Genomic DNA, 21,636 nt, shown 5'->3' on the forward strand with positions numbered 1-21,636 from the left:
TCCACTTCCTATACTATTCTTAATCTCCCCTTGGTCTATTTTGTACCTACCAATTATGCTTTTTATTCCCTGTACATTTCTCCCACACTGTCCCCCATCCCCTTCTCTGCTGATAACCCTCCATGTGATCTCCCTGTGATTCTGTTCCTGTTCTAGTTGTTTGCTTAGTGTTTGTTTTTGTTTTTTTTAGGTTCAGTTGTTGATAGTTGTGAGTTTGTTGTCATTTTACTGTTTATAGTTTTTGATCTTCTTCTTTTTCTTAGATAAGCCCTTTAACATTTCATGTAATAAGGGCTTAGTGATGAACTCTTTTAACTTTGCGTTATCTGGGAAGCATTTTATCTGCCCTTCCATCCTAAATGACAGCTGTGCTGGATAGAATAATCTTGGATATATGTCCTTGCCTTTTCTGACTTCAAATACTTCTTTCCAGCCCCTTCTTGCTTGCAAGGTTTATTTTGAGAAATCAGCTGACAGTCTTATGGGAACTCCTTTCCTCTTGCTGCTTTTAAGATTCTCCTTATCTTTCATCTTGGGTAACTTGATTATGATGTGTCTTGTTGTGTTCCTCCTTGGGTCCAATTTCTTTGGGACTTTCTGAGCTTCCTGGACTTCCTGGAAGTCTGTTTCCTTCACCAGAATGGGGAAGTTTTCTTCATTATTTTTTTTGAATAAGTTTTCAATTTCTTGCTTTACCTCTTCTCCTTTTGGCACCCCTATGATTCATATGTTGGAATGTTTAAATTTGTCCCTGAGGTTCCTAATCCTCTCCTCAGTTTTTGAATTCTTGTTTCTTCATTCTGTTTTGGATGAATGTTTATTTCTCTCTTCTGTTCCAAATCGTTGACTTGATTGCCAGTTTCCTTTTCTTCACTCTTGGTCCCTGTATATTTTTCTTTATTTCACTTTTCATAGCCTTTACTTCTTCTATTTTGTGTCTGTAGTCAATCCTGATTACCTGTAGGCATCCTGATTACCAGTGTTTTGAACTCTGCATCTTGAAAGGTTGGCTATCTCCTTGTTGCTTAGTTTTGTTTTTTTTTTTCTGATTTTTGGTCTGTTCTTTCATTTGGGCCATATTTCTTTGCCTGGGTACACCTGTTACATTGTGAGGGGCAGAGCCTTAAGTATTAGCTGGGGTGGGACAGCCCACTTTCCTGCATTGTGGCTCTGTATGTGAGGGAGGGGTCAAGAGAAAACAATGCTACTTGTTCAATTCTCGCCCCACTTTCTGTCACTTCCCCTGCTACCCACAAGGAAATTGGTTCCTTCTGTTGCTGATTCCTGGTTGGGTGTGTTATGTATGTTCTAGAACCTTGTGGGTCTCTCTAACAAACTCTCCCGTGAGGCTGGGAGTTTCTCCCACCACGGCAAGCCCCACAGATATTTACAGCCAGAGGTTTGAAGTTTTAGTTTCTTGTACTGGAACCTGGAGTTTGCAGCCTGTTCTCCCTCCCCAGTTGATCCTCCTGATTTATTTGCACACAAGTTTGGGATCTCCAAGTTTTCCAGCTGCTGCCTTGCTGTGGGTCCTCTCCCTGCTGGCTGCCCATCTCCATCCCTCCTATCAGATGGATGAATGTTTCTTCTTTAACTCCTTTATTGCCAGACTTCCGCACAGTTTGATTTTCTGGTAGTTCTGGTTGTTTGTTGTTGTGTTGTTGTTTTGTTTGTTTGTTTTTAAAATTTTCATTGTCCTTCTTTTGGTTGTGCAAGGAAGCAAAGAGTATGTTACCTATGCCCCTATCTAGGCCCACAGTTATAATCATTTGTTTTTATTGCTGTGTGGCTCTGCTGTAAGATGGAATAGGGTTCAAATCCTAGCTTTGTCGCATGGATGGACCTGGAGTTCATTATGCTAAATGAAGTAAGCCAATCCGAGAAAGACAATACCATATGATTTCTCTCATATGTGGACTCCAACGAAACAAACTGAACTTAGAAGCAAAACAGAGATAGATTCATAGAAAGAGAGGAGGCTGATAGCTCTGGAGGGGACTGGAGAGGTGAAGGGATAGAACAAAAAAAGAAAAATAGAAAGAACTCATGAACATGGAAAACAGTGTGGTGATTGGGGGGTGGGAGTGGGCAGAGGTAAAAGAGGGTATGGGTGGTATAAATGGTAATGGAAAAAATAAAATAAGATTTAAAAAAATCCTAGCTTTGTCTCTTAATAGCTGTGTAACCCTAGATAAGTTACCTAAATTTTCTCAACTTTGGTTTTCTCATCTGTCAACTAAGAATACTAATAACATCTATACAAGGTTGCTGTGAAGATTAAATGAGATAATATACATCAAGTGCCTAGCTGGACAGTGAGCAAATATTAAATGAATATTCGCTTTATTTTTGTTATCATTACCTAGAAATGAATGACCAAATTGCCTGAGTAACTTTATTGTTTTGATTTCTTCTCATTAAAATTAATTAAGTGTCCAAACAAGAGGTCAGAATGACCAGAGAACAGACACTTGTGCTAGAGTTCAATCCTACATGTGCATGCCTGTTCTTATAGCAAACCTGCCTTGTTCTTTGTTCATCATGTTGAAGCCCCAAGGCGTAGTGCTGTGTGGTAGGAATGCTGGTCATTAGGATGGTTATAATGCCAGTGGCAAATGCTCTGTCAGGGTAGGCCCTGTGATAAGTGAATGCCAATGGCAGAGCAAGTTTCATAGTGGGGGAGGTGAGAACCGCATCTTTGCCCCCTGGAACTTGACACACCTGTATGACTAGGTCAAGAGCCTTCAATTCTGAACTCCTTGATTTCTTCCTTACTCACACAAAGGGATGGTGCTTGAGCTGTTCTGAGTGTGAGAGGTTGTAAGATGTGAAAGGTAGGCATTTGCCTCAAGTCTTACCTTGAGGCTATTATTGTGAGGAATGCCAGATTTGGATATATACATCCATATATAAATATGATTAGGGATGCATGGAAGGGAGTAGATTGTATAAAAAACCAAGAGATATGAGACCTGCCCTCAAATATGAGGTCTATGCATGAGGGTTGGTATTCTCACGATGGAGACATGAGAACATGCTGAAGAACCTAAGGAACACTGTGGAAACTGAGTGAGAAGTAGTGCAGCAGATGGGGAACTCAGGAGGACTTTTGGGAGTATGTACTAATGGAATGAGTCAAATGTATCTGCAGTCAGTTTTCTCTGAACAGAAGTAATGCTGCTCTTTATATCATTTGACTATATTAATATTTACAATAAAATATTAGTTGGTCAAAAAGTCCATATGGTTTTTTCATGAAAAGAACACATTTTTCATTTATCAACCAGTAACTTTATTGATTTGGATATTTTGAGAATGTCAGCTATCTCCCATGTGGTATAACATTGATTGTTTTCAGTTTATGTCTCAATTTGATTGCTATCAACTTCAACTGGTCTACCCAACAATGGAATATCATCCAGTGAGAAATCTCCAGCATGAAACTTCGAGAGCCACTTTTGGCATGTTTGATCAGTCACAGCACCTTCTCTGTACACTACACAAATCTTTTTTTGCGTTTTCAGATGCATTTTTACCTTTCTTGAAATAATAAAGCATAATATGCTGACAATTGTGCATATTTTCTTCCATCTTCCATATTAAAATGGCACAAAAATTCACCAATTTTGATAAGCTTTTTAAAATGCATGCTGATATGACAGCTGTCACAATACAATCTAACAAAATTGTTTCAAATGAAGTTAAAGACTATTAAATGCTACTAGAGCCATCTTATGGGAAAAAACAAACTTTTTGGCCAACCCAATACTAAAGCCCCTATTGATTCTTACTCCCTGTCATGACCTGCAAGGTCGATAACCTTATCTTCACTTGTTAGCTGCTAAGTTCAGAGTTGATATGATTTGCCCGGGGTCATGTAGGCAGTAAGCAGGGGATCTGGATTTGAACCCTCAGCAGGTTGTGTTATGTCTCTGCCTCTTCCAATGGCTCCATCAGTGTGCTTCATGAACTTCCTGCCACAGTGACTGAGTATTTGTTTTCTGTTTTGGCTTCTAACAGATATGTGCTGGTATGCTTTAAAGGGTATAATCTGACCTTGAGAACTCCTTCCAGGGTGCCTGGGAAATGAGACAGTATTGCTTGCTTAAGGAGTGAAAAAGGATCTTAATGTCTTCCAATAATTGTCAAATTTTTTATCCTTTTCAAGTACTTTGTGATCTTTTGTGAAGGTATTAGTATATCTTTTTTTTCCCTTGAGTTAGGAAATAACTAGGAAACTATTCATTGTTGGGTATCAATATCATTTAAAAAAATCATCCCCCTTTTTATTTCCTTAAGGTGCTCTTTCTAGCTTTGTTAAAAACTCTCCCTGTCCCACCTCTCCTGCTTATGCTATGAAACATTTGCCTTTCCCCGAGGCAACCCATCTTAATGTTTTTTCACACCACCTCAGCATGAATGTTTGTGTGCATATGTGTACTGTGTGCAAAGTGCACATGTGCGTGCTATGCACAGGTTTCTTGGAGAAGGAACCTGTGCCCCTGGGCCTCGGGCCACCATGATGGCTATGGTGTTGCTTCCCACCAGTGTTTCTCAGAGGGTGGCTTTGTCCTGGTTTCCACACAGATGGTTCTGGCCTTTATTCAGCTTAGAAGATGGAACTTATGTACTTTGCATCTGAAGAACTCAAGCAATCCAGCAAGGAAGATAGAATACCTGTCTGTTGCATAGCTTTAGGCAGGTGGGCTGTTTTTGCTTTGATTGAAAGAGTTGAAGGGCAAGGCAGGGTGTGAAGGGCCCTGGCATGGGGACTTTGAAAATCTGTTGACCACCCTGCTGTCCTGTCAGTTCAGACCTTGGAAACTGTTTCTATCCTGTACTGGCTGAGAGGAGGTATGTGGAGGAGTCCATCTGGGCTGCCTTCATCTATTTGATGCACCATTTAGGGGTTTTGGGGATCAAGTGTTTGAAGAGGCTGACCCCTTCAGCTGTACCCCAGGAAAGCCCCCTTGGTCTATTCCCTGTACTCTTGAAGAGATGATTTGCAGGTGTAGCCACTGCCATACCTTATTTTTTTCCCAGGAAACAGAATACATCTGCTTTGAAGAGGTCCTTCATTTCTATTTTGGGAACAGAAAACTCAGCTAAAAGTAAGCTGGACAGCCGACAGATGGCTTCTGGCTTTGGGATCTCTCTTTTTCCTCTGGGCTGGCTTAGTGTCTCTTGGGAGATGCACAAAGTTGTCTTCTCTGTGTGTTCCTTGATTTTGAAAGGCACACCAATGAAATGGTTTCTTATGCTCTGTTAAGAAACAACTTATCAAACCCCTGGTTCTGGCCTGATGGCTGGATCCTGCGTGATGCTGGTGCTCTGTAAGGGAGGCTGCTGGCAGTGCTTCCTGGGGGCCCCTCAGACTACTCTCAGCTAGTGAGAAAGCAGATTCTTGTGCTGAGTTCCTGGGCCAGAAAGACACACCTGTGGTCAGTATTTCTTGGCATTATTTTACTCTGAAATAATTCAGCTCTATGAGAGAAAAATACCAAAACAAAAATTGTGGCATTTATGGGTTGAATAAATGCACACATGCATTTTGTGTCTTGAAAATGTACCTGATGCAAAAGTCCATGTATTTTACTGCATTTGCTTCCATTCTTAAGGAACGTCTCAATAGTTCTGAAAAATGTCGTAAAGCAAAAATAGTTCTGGAAGGAGAGACATTTGTTTTCTCTTTTCATTAATCTCTCTCTGTAACACCAAAGTATGTTACCTACTATTTTTTGTTGTTCCCTATCTCAATTTATAATTTCCATGGAATGGCTCTCTTCTCCTGTCTCTAGGGGTCTTTGTATTTTAAATGACTCGACTTTACAGGACCCAGTTACCACCTGGAGCCTGTCCTGTTTCAGAGAAAGGAAGGAAGCATGTGGCCATGTTTCTCTCTTAACCTTTGTCCAGAACAAATGCCTTCCTTTACCTTAAAGAGAGGGTGGTAATATTGTGAAGAATAAATGTGCCTCACTTGCCTTGTGAAATTTCAGTCTTCTGTCATTCATGTACTCCTTGCCATTCATGTATTCCCTTCCATTCAAGGACCAAGGTACTTCCTTGCTATGTTACTTTTGAGGAACACATGCATTTCGCCTCTTGCTCTGCTTCTCACCAGTTAGTTTATGGTTCCCAACTGCATCCACTGAACATGAGGATCTCCACTGAGGAGGTGGTTTGGGGTTAGTGAGATCATCAGCCCCACAGAACTATACTTTATCACTTTGGAAAACCATGCATAGATTCTTCAAGTGCTTCGAGCAGCAGCTCGAAGAGGAACTATTTAAGAGGAACTCTGCCAGCACCTTCTTTGAGCACCTGTCCTTATTAATTCTCTTCAGTGTCTGTTCCTGTCAAGTGAGCCATTCTTCTGAAAGCTTAATTTCCTTTGTGGGGCATAACATTGATACTCAGTCTTCTTTTTTCCAAGCACTGTGCTTTCTGTCGAGCTGTGTTTTATAAGATTGTGTGAAAGGCATACACTTACGAGAACTGGGGGCGAAGGGAACTGGGTAGGGTCTATCATCTGGACCTATTTCTTCCTCTGCATGGGGAGGGATATCAGTGACCCCTGCAGTTACTTGCTGTGGGTCACTGGCTATTTTCACACATAGCACTAGCCCAAGAGAGTGAAAATTATGCTAAGAAGAAGAGGTACGTTTATTGAAATTCTCTGCCTCTCATGTCATGAAACTAGTGTTTTTAGTTGTTCTTGGCTTAAGTGTGAGAGCTGCTGCCTTAGAGACTGAGCACCAGGGGATGGATAAACCTTGGAGATAATGTTCAGGTTTACTGAGTGATTTATGAGGGAGTGGGAATATATAGTAACGTCCTGAATATAGGTTTTAAGAGACCATGATAGGTTTCTGTAATGAATGAAGTTTTCATTTTGTACTCTCTTTAGTAATTGTACTGATTTGAATATTTTAAAATATCCCTTTTAGTAAACCAGGTCTTTCAAAAATCTAAATAAAATAAATACAACTTGAGTCACAATCTTATTTGTAATAAAAAACCAATAATTTATCTCTTAAAAATAGCAGAACCAATATATTTATGCATTTAACTTTTATTTTACACAGACTAAATGAAATATTACTTAAAATAACTAAAAAATCTTAAAGAACTTTTGCAATAGGTTTTCAGAAGGTTGGATTAGCATTTTGTTTTAGAATTACAGCTGGGTTATTTGACCTGTATAGTTTTTTTTTTTTCATTTTGATTGGGAATGCATTATTGTTATGAATGGAAAATAAAGATGAAGTCACAAATTCTTACTTAAAAATTCCTTAGGGAATTTTTGTTTGTAACTTTCAGCTGTTAGATAGGTAAATACCAGAGAAGTGACAAGGATTTTTGGCAAAACCCACCCCCCCAAAACTGACCAACATTTCTAAGCACTGACTCAGGTTCATAGGTAAAATGAAATAACCAGTAGTAAAAAATTGTATATCCATTATTTGGGGGTAGAGCATGAAACCAAATGTCTTCCACCTATTTTGAGATTAATTTTGAGGTTCTAAGCTCTGTTCTGAATGCTTGTATTAATTCCATTGCTTTGGCTTTATTGATAAATCATAACTCTTTTAATTTTGCTTATTTAAAATAATGTTAAGAGCCTCCCATGTGCCACATACTCTGTGAAATCTTGGGGGTGCTAGGGTGATGATGATGTGGTTCTTGCCCACAAGTTGCTCATAGTCAAGTAGGGTGAATGAATTTTCACTTATGGATGGATGAGGCGGGGGGAGGGCTGTCCTAATGTATAATTATACATGCATTTAATACATATACATTTTGTATATCCCCACATTTAATTAATTACCGAGTTAAATTTGTTTTCTATTGCTGCATAACAAAATACCATACACTTACTAGCTTAAACTGACACCTATATATTATCTCAGTTTCCATGGGTCAGAAGTCTGGGCATGGCTTAGCTGGTTCTCAGCTCTAGATCTCAGAAGGCTGCAATCAATGTGTTCTCCCAGCTGTGTTCTCATGTGGAGGTGTGAATGGGGAAGAATCCACTTCTAAGCTCATTCAAGTTGTTAGCAGAATTAATTTCCTTGTAGCTATAGTACTGATGTCCCATTTTTCTTGTAGGCTGTCAGCTCTCAGATCTCAGAGACCCCTGCAGTTACTTGCTATGTGGCCCCTCACAAGCCCTGCCATGACATGGAAGCTCACTTGTTTAAAGCCTGAAAGTGAGTCTCTCACTCTCTAGTCTACTGAGACAGAGTCTTATATAGTATAACCTGATCAAGGGAGTGATATCTCATTACATTTGCCATATTCTGTTGGTTAGAAGCAGGTCACAGATTCTTCCTGCACTCAGGTGTAGGGAGTGATACAAGGGAGTGATCTCTTGGGGGTTACCTTTGAATTCTGCCTGCCACAATATCTTTCTGGTTATTCCATTGACCTTTGCTCCCAAGAAATCTGAGCATTCAAATCCTAGGAAGACTGATGAGGGCACTCCTAGTTGAAGAATAAAATCTATCAAATGGAAAATCAGAAGTGGATTGTTTTCTTCTCTCAGTAGGTAGAAAACAGGAGGAGAAAGTAATGTTTATAGGTTCACAATATTGATTAGAAGGAGTTACATACAAATAGCAAGGTGTTTGGCTCATGTGTTCTGGTAGACCTCCACAGGAATCTCATAGTATCCTCTGGCTAGACAGTCATTTAAAAAAATCTGGGTGTCTTAGCATTGGCTGATCACTCAGGAGTGACATATGGCAGAAACACACTTTGAGGGAACAAGTCTCCTGGGGAGTACACTGCAGCACATAAGCTAGACAGATGGAGGCTTATTCAACCTTGGACAAGAGTGTAATCCTCCCCATTGGTAGGCTGCGAGCTGAGAGGTACTTCTGGTATCTGAAGCAGAGCTAGCTAACTGAGTTTACCTGAAACTACTTTGTAAGGCATAAGGTGGTCACCTGATATGACCTGGAATGGCTTGATGCATAGAGTATACTCATCAAGTTGGGATGAGGATGCAGGTGACAGATTGTGTGACCCGGAAGTGGACAAAGTCTAGAGCACTAAATGGAGAACATTCTACCAACAAAGTGGAGGGCAGGTGTAAAGACAGACTTGTTGATAGAATCACACATGTTATCACCCTAGCTAGATCTTCTCTAAGTAGGGGTCAGTGTTCCTCTCACAAAATTAAACATGTATTTCATGGGAGGAAAGAAATGTGTCTGGGCCTTCCTCCTCTTACAGTTAAGGATTGGTGGATGTGTGTGGTCGCCAGATAATTTGGATTAAGAAAGGAAATGGCCTTTTCACAACCTCACTTAGCATGTTTATGATTAAAAAACCCCTCAAAATCCGATAAGGACATTGTCCATTATTTGTTTATGGCCCCTCGTTGAAGAAAAAGCCTGTGTGTTTGAAGGAACAAGTGTGGATCCTTTGACTGGAAGATAAGAACTTGGTGCCCCTGAGGCTGCTCAAGAGCTGACAGGGATATTTTGTCCCCAGTTCAGTCACAACCGTTACCCGGATTTTTTACTATAATTCCCTTTTCCTTTTCTTTATTATTTGATGCTTATTTTTGTATTTTTATTTGATTCATTTTTGTATTTGTGCCTTTAATTGTGACAGTCCTCAAACATTTTTTGGAACTTGGGGAAGGGAATGGTGTGCTAAGTGAAACCAATAAATGGTTCCTGAAATTCTTTATTTTTCTTTTTAGCAGTTCAAGCTCTACATTTGTAACATCAAACTGCTGTCTCTTATAAGACCATTTCAAGAACTGACATCAGTTTTCATATAGCTTAAAGGTGAGTAGGACTTAAGGCTCTTCTTTTTGATAATGTTTGTGAAGCAGAGCTTGTCACAGTACTTACCGTTCTAGATGGTGTTCTTCTCAAGAAAGTTGTACCAAGTTCCAGATGTAAAAACTACTAATTTAATTTTTTTGATAGGATGAAAATTGCATGGTATCAGATTAAATATGACTTTTTTGCTTAATAAACAAGTATATTCACAGTGGGCTGTGAATATATATGAAATAAATATTTCTACATTTACTAAAATACCTGAAGGAAAATAGTTTTACTATTCAACTATAAAATTGCTGAGCCTGAGCATTTAATGCTCAGATACTTGAAAACATTTAAGATCAGTGAGAAAGGGATTCTTTATTTCTCATTCTAAATTCTTTGTTTTGCTTGTTTTCTTACTTCATAAAATGGAGGTAATAATATGGTTGCCATGAGAAATAAATAAGCCACAAAGTTTAATACAGCACTTAGCACACAGCACACGCTAAATACATGTCAATTCCTTTCTCTCTCTCAGCTATAGTGCCATCAAGTGAACAAGCAGGCTTTTCTTTGTATTGATAGCACATGTGATATGTACCACAAAGTGGGGGTTGACCTCCTAATTTGTTGCATTTGGTTTTAGGGTTATGTGGCTTTAGGGTTTCTTTTTGGAGGGTGGGATGTAAGTGGCCTGGCCTTGGCGTTTCTGGAAGTAGAAGCTTAGATGACACCTATGTCTTTTGGTTATCTCTGGACGTTCTCAGACTTGAAGCCTGAATCGGAGCCAGCGCCAGTGGGGGACAGTCAGTGAAGGTGCCAGCAGGGTGCCAGGAGCAACATGCTCTGCCTCAGTCTGCCCATCACCAGCTTTTCATCTGAGGTGGGCCTCATCACTTCTCTGTGCTTCTGTTTTGTCAACTCTTAAGTGATTTTAGTGATCCTGTCCTGCCCAATGGCTCAACTGTGGGGAGCATCAAATGAAATATATGAGAGTCTTCAGGAAAGTAAGAAGGTCTATAAAATATAAGGTGCAACTTTTTCCTAAATTTTTATGTGCCAGGTATAACTCATTGTTTATGCTAAATCTATTACTAGAATGTAAGCTTTGTAAGGTTAAGAATCATCCCCCTCCCTCCCGTTTAATTTTTTCCTTAGGGCCAAAACACTGCCTGGTAGATAGGAAAAGTTCAATAAAACTTCTGTCAAGTGAAATGAAGCAAGGAAGAACCCTCCTGGAGGCTCATTTAGCCTTTTTATTTATGGTTGCTGTTGGAAATGCATGAGGCAATTGGAGAATCAGGAGGGATTTAATGTGCTTCCTTGTTGAGGCACACAGAAACTTGAATTTAAATGCACTTTTCACAGTCTAGAACCTTCCTAAAGTTGTAGGTGCTAAGAAACACACAGTATGTCACAAAGCACACTTTGAGTCAGTGTTGGGTGCAATTCCTCTGTATTGCTGAATGTGTGCAGTTCATGTGTTTGTTTGCTGAGTGGATTTCACTATCAGATATCTGCAAACTTGGAGCCCATTCAGTGGGCTCTCACAGGGTGGATGGTCAGCTTTTACAGGGAGCACTTCAGGCTCTGCACCTCATGCATGTTTAGTGACCAATGAAACATGCTTCTCGTTCATGTGATTCTTTATTACTTGATAAGATAGCATGATATTTGAGAATCCCTTATCTTCCCTGACTTGGTGAATGTTGATGAGTTGGGCTATTTTTCTTCCATAATTTGGCGCACCCACCACCAGCTTAAAGTGGAGGTGACAGCTCATATTTAACAGGGCTGAAGAGAGTATGGGCCAGTTTAGTCTCTCCTTTGTCATCTCAGAGGCAGTCCTCTTTGACTCTACCCACCAAGAACTAAAACTGTCTTTAAGTAAAGTTTTTCTGAGTAACTGAATACACTGATGGACTATGCCTATAAGGACTGTGATTTACAAAATTTCAGCAAAACTAGAAATAATTCTTACAAATTACATTAAGTTCCTGGTTTCCTTCCTCAATGTGCGGTTGCTGGGGGTTATGGCCTTTTGTTACGTATTTTAAGCAACTTTCAAAATTGGTAATAGAAAACTTATTAACTACTTTACTGTATATGGGTTTTAGATACAAAGCCACATTGGTCCTTCTGAACATGAGAACAGTTAAAGAACAGATCCCTGCATGTAGAACTGCATGCCACTTTGTGCATCTCAGGTCATTTTAAAGCTCATACTTGGATTCTGAGGTGTTGTAAGAACTTTAGGCCCTGGCTGGCATAGCTCAGTGAATTGAGTGCGGGCTGGGAACCAAAGTGTCCCAGGTTCAATTCCCAGCCAGGGTACATGCCTGGGTTGCAGGCCATAACCCCCAGCAACCGCACATTGAAGTTTCTCTGTCTCTCTTTCTATCTCCCTCCCTTCCCTCTCTAAAAATAAATAAATAAAATCTTTAAAAAAAAAGAACTTTAGCACATCTAAAATAGGTTCTCAGAGCTGGCTATCCTGGAATTTATATTTGCTTTGTTACTTGTAAAGTCCTGTGCCTTAGAGCTCATAGCTGGACTAGAAGGTATTCTTAAGTGCTGATAAGATAAACAGGTAGCACTACTACTATGCTGTGTTTGCTTGGCTGGGAAGGCCAAGGCTGGGCCTAGATTTTTGCATTAACTTCAGAATGTGCCTATCTTACTGTACAGTGGATTGTTTTGGAGTTGGTTTTAAAATGGGGCTGGGTCCCCATGTTTAGGTTGTTATTACATGTATTTTAGAATTTTGACCTCCTTGATAAATCTGAAGACAGATGCCTTTTTGCCATGTCAATTTGTAAGATTTAGTTAGAAACACACCTTAGCCTCAAATTCTGTCCTTGCCACTTTTATTCACTTTGTTATGCTGGTAAGTCCTAACCCTCTCCGAGTCTCAGCTTTTCTCATATTTAAATGGGATAATATTGATAGTATTTATCCTGTGGAATTCCTGTGAAGGTCCTTAATTCAGCATTTGATGCCCAGGAAGAGCTCAATAAAATGTTAGTTATCTTTTCCCATCCAAATGCTCTTCCCCAAGGGCCATGTGCTGACAGGATAAGAGGAAGAGAGAGAGTAGAGGCATGGATCTCTCTGTCCTCTTTCAGGACTAAGGAGGTTTGCTGAGCAATTTCATGAGGCATCTTGCTGGAGCCAGGTGTAGTGGAGTGCTGGTGCTGGTCACTCAACTGAGCACCAAACTGCTGGAATGTAGGTGAAGAAGTTATTATTCAAGCTTTTGCACCATTTCTTATCCTCTTTATGAGAGAATGAAACCTCAAACTTAGATCTGGTTGGCTGTCAACACAGATAAGAAAGGTTTAGGCAGGGGAAATCCCATCTCTCTTTTGGTTTTCATCAAGGTCCTCATGGGATTTGAAGTGGATGATGAAGACCAGGGAGCCATTTGAAAGTCTTTCAGCATAAGACTTGTGGTCCCAGTAGGGAGATGCTCTAGCAATTAAAAGATAAACATAGATATAGACAGTGCATCCCTGACCTGGGCTTCCTGTACTTGCATTACATTTAAACTTTCAAGGTAAATCAAAGAGGATCAGTAGTGCTGGGAGAAGCATTATCTTTGAGTGTAGGTCCCTAATGTCTACACTGGTAAATAATGTAATGCTTATTTTCCCTGGATGTATCCTTGGTAGTGTGCAATCAAATAGATTAAACCATAAAAATGTGTTTGAACAAAAACATTCAGAGCTGTGGTATAAATAAATGACCAGATTGTACTGGGGGTTCCCTAAGTTGAAGGAGGATTTACACTCTGTCTTAAAGTTAGGTGAAGATCATTCAGAGACTGTACTAAGACTTCCCATCTATATGAGAAGCCAGGCAGTTGTAGGTTGGTTTCTCTCTGACCTTGCAGGTTGTCATCAGAGAAGTAATGCCAAGGTTCCTAGTGGGTGAGGTGCTGGGACAGATTGTATGTAGACTAGTTTTGGGGTTCCTTGGCTTCTCAGAGCCAACCAGAAGGGTTCTCTAGGCCTTATTCAGGCCCTTCCTCCTGTCTGCCCCATGTTTACACAGCATCAAGGGACTCAGATCTGAGCTCTACCTCACTGCTTTCACTCATTCTTCAATTTTAAGTTAAGAGTGCACTGAAAAAATTGAAACTCAGCAAGGGAATCAGGGATGTCATGTGCCATCTTTGAATTAGGGAAAAAACAGCAATGCAAAGAGGAAAACCAGCAGGCATACACACTACTTTCAGAGTATAAGAGAAACTTGTTACTCCTGTCATTTCTGTATGTGGCCTGGAAACTTGGGAATTTTTTTCTGCCTATTTGTTGGATTCTGTCCTTTTATATATTGTTGGACTATATTATTTTCTTATTAAGTAGACATTCAGAATTATATTAGACAAACACCTTTACTTTTTGCTTTAAAATCAAACATAGTAGCAGCTTTATAGCACAGCAGTGTCAAACTGCTAAAAAGCTAGCAAATTTTCCACTTGAAAATTTTGTGATAGAGGTTTGGGTGGGGATGTGGGGAAGAGTATAAGAATAAACCTTTCAGAGATTTTGGGTTGCTTGGTGGTGTGTATATTTTTCCATGGTGCCGGAGATTAGAAATAGCATTGCTTTTTATGGGGTTCTCAGCAGCAGCTCAAAAATTTGGCTTTCTGGGCTTAGTCCCTCTGTGTGGGTGAGGCAGCTTCTGCAACTTGTGCAGTGGGGGCAGTGCCTGGCAGCATGCTCTGGCACTGTCTCTGTCTTCCTGCCTCCCTGCTCCCTGCTTGGTGTCACCCAGATGAACAGCACTCAAGTGTAAAATGTGCTTACCAAGGTCAGGTTCTCGTGATGACTTACCTATGGCAACTGATGCCAGTTGTAACAGACTGAGTCTCAGCAGCCCCCACAAAGTCACATTGGTATATGTGTGAGCGTAGTCACTGAGAGCAGGAATCATAATTTGGGAATGGGAGGTCCCCTCAGGGCTCTGTGTGTCAGATTGGCTGAATCTCTTGAGCCCATCAGAGATGACCTCCTTCTAGAGTCTTAGTATCATTGGGGTTGATGGAACACCCCTTCAAAAGGAGTCCTTATAAATTCTTGAAATTTGTTATAGGTTACATAATTCGTACAGATAGAGGTAGGTTGCCAAGTGTTCCTCAAATTGAATGCATAAAGGAAGGAAGGCAGCCACTAGGACAGAGGTATTTAATGCCAGGAGACCCAGAATGTATGTGAATTCCTTGAAATTGTGCCTGTTTCAACAGAGAAAGTCAGGGACTTAGTGGGATTCTCAGTAACATTTTGACCTCCAAAAAGGTTAAGATTGTTTGTAGTAGAGCATGAGATGCGAAGTTTATTTAGCTTGGATGATCATTTTGGAAATATAATGAGTGTAAGCAGAGGGAGACATTGACAGAATTGAAGAGGACATGCAGAGGGGAGAGAGGGATCCATTTATAAATTGTGTAATCTAACAGTACTAAAAGAGACCCTTGAAGGTTTCTGGTAGGGTTTTTCTTTGCAGGCTTTCTTCTTGAAATTCATATAATACTTGTTTTTGTGTTGCGAATGATTCTTGCTGAAGGCCACTTGGTGGTGCTTAGTTAACTTTTGTAAGCTCAATGCATCAGAGAGGTGCCTGCTGCACACAGGGTATCTGGGGTCTGTGTGGCTTCAGCCTGAAATGTAATAAATAGTTTCCTACTTCTTTTTCTGGGATCTCCTTTGCCTTGGTTCTCCACATTTTTCTGCATCTGGGGATTATGATAATGAGGTCAGGGGACATGCTTCTCCAGAGGACTGTGGAGGAAATATTAAGCAATGAATGAGTGCTTTATCTCAGCTTTCACAACACACTGTTTTAGGTGTGTTAGTCCCTAACCTTGGGACTGCTCAGCGGTGCTCTGCTTCCATGCCTTCACTATGACCAGGGAGATAGGATTGCTGAATAAGTTTATAGATAATTTACAAATACAAAGCATTATAGCTACTAAATGATTGGGTAGGCGGGAGTACGTAGGACAGGTCAGCAGTGGTGCTCACACTCCCTGGGCTGCATATTCTACTTAGGAACAGAAGGTTTTCTTTTTTTCTTTTTTATTGTTTAAGTACAGTTGTCTCCGTTTTCCCACCACCATTTTCCCCTGCCCCACCTATTCCCACCTCCCACCCTCAATCCTACCCCTCTTTGGCTTTGCCCATGGGTCCTTTATACATGTTCCTTGATGACCCTTCCCCTTCTTTCACCCATTGTTCCCCTTCCCCCTCCCCTCTGGTTATTGTCAGTTTGGAACAGAAGGTTTTCTATTGAGTCACTAGATATAGCTAGAGAAGCCATGGTGTTGCTAGGCTTGTCAGTTGTGAAGGTCACTTTTCTGTCTCCCATAGCAGAATATAAGGCAGTGCTTTAGAGAGGGGCATTAGGGCAGGGAGGATCATCCTAAACACTCTGCAGACTCAGTCTACATTTGTATTTTTAATTGAATTTATTGGGGTGACATTGATTAATGAAACAATATAGGTTTCATGTGTACCATTCTACAATATATCATCTGTGTATTGCAGTGTGTGCTCGCCACCCCAAATCAAGTCTCCCTCTATCACCATTTATCCCCCCTTTTGTCATCTATCTCCCCCACCCCCCTGCCCTACCATACTGTTGTTTGTGTACATTTACTTTTTAAAAGTTGCAGGTTCTGTTCTGATTTAATATTTACTTGCTGTTATATTCCAAGAATAATGATGCTTTTGGCTTTCTTTATTTCTAAACTTGGGTTGAGCTACATTTACCCAGTACAGTGACTGGGCAGAGAGTTCTATTTCCTGTGGTGTTAGTCTGGCAACTGCCACACATCCCATCACATTACGCCTCTTCTCTCTGTACCCCCATTAACTTCATAAAAATAAGAAAATGCGTGAGATTCTTCAATCATTTGAAAAAAGTTGTTTCATGGGTCTGTGTGGGTTTGTGATGTGTTTTTTAGTGTTTGCAATATATATGGGTGCTACTGAGTCCTCATTAAAGGGCGTGTTGCCACTTAGTATTGTGGTGTTTAGTTTTTGATCTTCAGTTGGTTCTCAAATGTTCTGCTTCTCCTTTTTAAAGCAGTTGTGGTAAAATAAACATAACATGAAGGGTTTGGAACATTGTGCACTGCTGGTGGGAATGAAAAATGGTTGGCACAGCTGCTATGTGGAAAAGAGTATGTTTTAACCATTTTTAAGTGTACAATTCAGTGGCATTAACTACTTTCACATTGTTGTACAACTATCACCACCATCCATCCCCACAGCTGTTTTCATCTTGAAAACTCCAACTTTTTACTCGTTGAACACTAATTCCCCATTCCTTCCACCCCAGCCCCTGGCAACCACCATTATTCTGTCACTATGAATTTGACTGCTCTAGGTACCTCATATAAGAGGCATCATATAGTATTTATGTTTTTGTGGCTGGTTTATTTCACTTAGCACATATCCTCAAGGTTTGTTCATGTTGTAGCATGTGCCAGAATTCCCTTCTCTTTTAAGAATAAATAATATTTTATTGTATGGGTAGGCCTCATTTTATTTATTCACTTGTCTGTCAATAGACACTAGGCTTGCTTTCACCTTTGGCTATTGTGAATAATACTGCTATATACATGGGTATCCAAATATCTCTTCTAGCCCTTGCTTTCAGTTCTTTGGGTGTCCTAATTTTTTAAAAATTAAACTCTCTGAATTTATTCTTTTAAAGCATACTCTCAATTAGACACCATTAGAAATTCAAAAGAAAGGTATACCGAAGTATGGAGGTGATCTACTTGAAATTATAAGATTTGAAAATATGAACTAATTAAAGGTAATAAAAGACAGAACAGAACTGAGAGCTCTGCTTTATTGTAAAGGTAATAAATATTATTAGAGGCCAGAAAGCCTTTAGTATACATTTCTTAGTGAGGAGTTATTTTTTAGACAAGACTCCAGGGAGGGCTGGATAACTGACTTCCAGGAACAACCTAGTTGGCCTGCAAGTTGCTCTTGTGTTGTCAGAGATGCTGATAGGGGACACAGGAAATGTGAAGAAATTGGAAAATGAGAAATTTTCTGGCCAGACTCTTGTTTTTTCTGAAAATTAGAAAAATTTTGCATTGTGACCTTTTAAGATAATAATACATTATTTATAAACAATTCTTCAAGATTTTTATGGGAATGACATAAAACAATCATATGCAGTAGGAAGGTTTTCATGTTAAGTTTATGGTATGAAATCATCACAGTGCCACATGTGTGGTATGACAGCTTTAAGGGTAGCCTCCTACCTGCTGTGCCTCCATTTTCTTTTGTGCATGATATGTCCCATCAGATCAAGAAATAAAACTAGTATGTGAGAGGATAGAGAAGCTCGTCTCAATCTGGGCAAACTTTGGCTTTTAAAAGTGTGTGGAGATGTTTGTGTTACCGAGCATAGAAGCTGTTGTTGGAAAAGGAGCAGTGGGAAAATACGAAGGATCACAACCAGCTGTTTTTGATAAAAATTTGTCTTTAACACACATGCAGAGCTCCAGCTGTGTGCTGGACTCTCTACAGGGGACTTGGGCAGAAAGATGAACGGGAAACAGGCTTTGCCTTACAGAGGGACTCATGATCTGATGGAGAAGACCCACAAGTATGCATTTAGTCCTAGTCTGTAGTAACAGGTACTTAGCACATTGTGCTGAAGGGATTCAGGACAGAGATATTTGTATAAACCTGTCTAGAAAGGTTTGTGGACATGCTCACATAAATAGTGACATTTGAAGTGGGTGTTTAAAGCATGAACTGTAGTTTTCAGGTGGACAAATGTAAGGAGAGGTCTTTCTGAGCACAGGGGAAGGCTCACACAGTTGCATAGATGTGAGAAAACTAACATTGTATTAGAGGGAATAGCAAATATGGTTGGGTTGTAGGGTACATGGTAAGGAAGGTGACAGATAAAGATAGGATTGGAAAAGAAAGTTGGGGCCAGACCATAAGTATTTGAATGCTGTGTGTAGATTATCCTGTAAAAGTAGGAGTACCATTTTGTGCTTTTCAAGGAAGACGTCATTAAATATGTGTTTAGGGAAGTCAAAGCCTGCTGGCCCTGGTAGGAGTGAATGGAGGGGAGAAATAGAAGCTGAGACCAGCCACAAAGAATAGTGAGGAGGCTCTTTCAGGGCAGAGATGAAAAAGGCCTGAACTAGGCAGCCTCCATAATTGTATGAGCCTTTTCCTCATCTCTCACTCTCTCTTTCTCCTGTTAGTTCTGTTACTCTGGAAAGCTCTTGGTGAAAGTGAGTTTAAGTATTTCTCAGAGCATTTTCTTCATTAATCTTATTTTGTGTATATCCTAAGCATTCTCCTATAATCTTAACATCTAACCGTAATATGTAGCTTCTTCTGGAATAAAATAATCCTGAAGCCACTAGAGCACTAGCCAATTGTTGTTTGGCCAGAAGGATTGATAGCTATTAAAGATTCCATTTATTTACTTTCTTCAGTTTCTCCTTTTCTTTATATATTCTACAGGCAGGTATTCTATAAAATATGTATATATGCATGCAATGCCTGTTTTAGGCATCATTTTATGTCTTATTCCTTTACTAGTACATGCATATTTCCTTTGATAAGCAAAATCAGTGGATCTTGAGAATTCTGTGGTTTATCATCAGATGTGTGGCCTACTCCTTATCTATGGGCAGTAAGATATCTTCATATCTTATGTTTAGTAAGATATAAAACTAAATAGAAGTCATGCAGTAGGTAATGAAAAAGCCTTCTATTCCTAAATAAAAACCATAGCTGATTTATGTCAAACCTTTTTCTCTAACATAGGCCTATAAATACATAAGGGGTTCCAGGCTACATAAGGATCATCATTGTGAGCACCAGTGACCAAGGCCAGGGACCTTGTTCTGTACTGTGGCTTTTTGGGAGAAAGTCAGCCCACACAGGGGCCACATCCAGATCTGTTGTGACACATGAGGTATTTAATTTCCTGTGACTACCTGAACTCTGAAGTATTTTCTCAGTTTATAGGCAATAAAAACCTAAAAGAAACTAAAATGGACTATCCAGATTGGATTCTTGGGTCTCTCTAAGTCACAGCAAAAGAGTCCCTCAAGAGAGTATATCTGAATAGGGTATATGTATCCATGCTCTTCTCCTCCTCCCCTCAGCCAATCTGTGTTCACTGACATCTTTATACCTGTCCAACTGAGGCTTAATCTTTTGTTCTCTAGAAAACAAAATGATAAATAGCAAAAAGCCTTCTCTGCCACCAAGAGGGACATCTGAAGGCAAAATCAATTTTTTGTTTTTTCATTCTATTCGTTCATTCATTCTTCATTCAATAAATCATTATTGAGTACTTGTTGATTGAAACCATAAAGTACAGTTGTGAGTATGTGAAACAGAGTTTATTCTTGTATTATGATTTATTAATTATTGTGTTATATTCCATATGAACAACTGTAAACCTACTTTTACCCCACCCTGTATTACTCCTGGCAAAAGTCTTTTATAAATTGAATTGTGTAGTTGAAGAACCTTAGGCCCAGTCAGCTGCAATGATTTGCTTATGGTTACAGAGCATATAAATGGAATTGCAAGGACCTGGCTCAGGGCTCTGGGGCCTTGTGTACCTTTCACCCTCATCACAGGTTCATCCCTTCTTTTATAGCAAACACTGTAACTGGCTTGGTCTGAACTGCAGCAGATTTATTGCAACAATAACATCTAAGATCTTAAGATTGTTAGCACCAATTAGGTCACATTCAATATAAAAGTGATTTACGTTTAAGAACTCCTGAATTTTTATCAATGCAATGTTTCTGAGGAATAAAAATGTGCCATTTCATAACCAATGTAATTTTTCCTGTAGTCTTTTTTGTCTGTTTATTTATTTTTAGTATATATTTTTTCCATTACCATTACACCCCATACATCCTCTTACTCCCCCACCCCTGTCCCAATCACCACACTGTTATCCATTTTCAGGAGTCCTTTTTTTCCCCATGATATGCCCATGCCCTAACCACTTTTCCACTAGAGCTGTCAGCCTGTTCTCTATCTATGAGTCTGTCTCTATTTTGCTTGTTAGTTCACTTTGTTCATTAGATTCCACATATGAATGAAATAGTATAGTATTTGTCTTTCTCTGACTTCCTTATTTCACTCAGCCTAATGTTTTCTATGTCCATCCATGCTGTCACAGAGGGTGAAATTTTCTTCTTTTTATGGCCAAGTATTATTCTATGTATAAGTGTATCATCATTGTTTTATTTATTCATCTACTGATGGACACTTGGGCTGCTTCCAAATTTTGGCTACTATAAATAATGCTGCAAAAAATATAGGTGTGCTTATATTCTTTCAAATTAGTGTTTGGGTTTCCTCAAATAAATTCCCAGAAATGAAATTGCTGGGCCATAAGGCAGTTTTTTTTTTTTTTAAATTTTTAAATTTTTTGTTTTTAATTTTTCGAGGTTACTCCATACTGCTTTTCACAGGGGCTGCACCAATATGCATTCCCACCAACAGTTCAAAGGACTCACCTTTTTCCACATCCTCACCAGCACTTGCTTGTTGATTTATTGAGGATGGTCATTCTAACAGGTGTGAGATGGTAGCTCATTGTGGTTTTAATTTGAATTTCTCTGATGACTAGTGACTATGAGCATCTTTTCATATGTCTATTGGTCATCTGTATGTCTTCTTTGGAGAAGTGTCTGTCTGTTCAGGTCCTTTGCTTATTCTTTAACTGGGTTGTTTGTTTTTTGGTGTTGAGTTTTATAAGTTATTTATAAATTTTGGATATTAACCCCTTATCAGATATACTGGCAAATATGTTCTCCCATTCCGTG

The 21,636-nt window shown here is 39.6% G+C and overlaps 1 protein-coding gene across 8 annotated transcripts in view; it reads left to right on the plus strand.

The window, feature by feature from the left end:
* LDLRAD4 (low density lipoprotein receptor class A domain containing 4) overlaps positions 1 to 21,636 on the plus strand; it is a 621,642-nt gene that overhangs the window by 79,530 nt on the left and 520,476 nt on the right. For all 8 annotated transcript variants that reach the window (XR_004899295.1, XR_004899296.1, XR_003685375.2 and 5 more), the window contains exon 2: positions 9,716 to 9,803. The gene's annotated coding sequence lies outside the window, so the exon portion shown is untranslated. The remainder of the gene's footprint in view (positions 1 to 9,715; positions 9,804 to 21,636) is intronic.

This window comes from Phyllostomus discolor, chromosome 9 (assembly GCF_004126475.2).
Source record: "Phyllostomus discolor isolate MPI-MPIP mPhyDis1 chromosome 9, mPhyDis1.pri.v3, whole genome shotgun sequence".
Lineage (NCBI taxonomy): Eukaryota > Metazoa > Chordata > Mammalia > Chiroptera > Phyllostomidae > Phyllostomus > Phyllostomus discolor.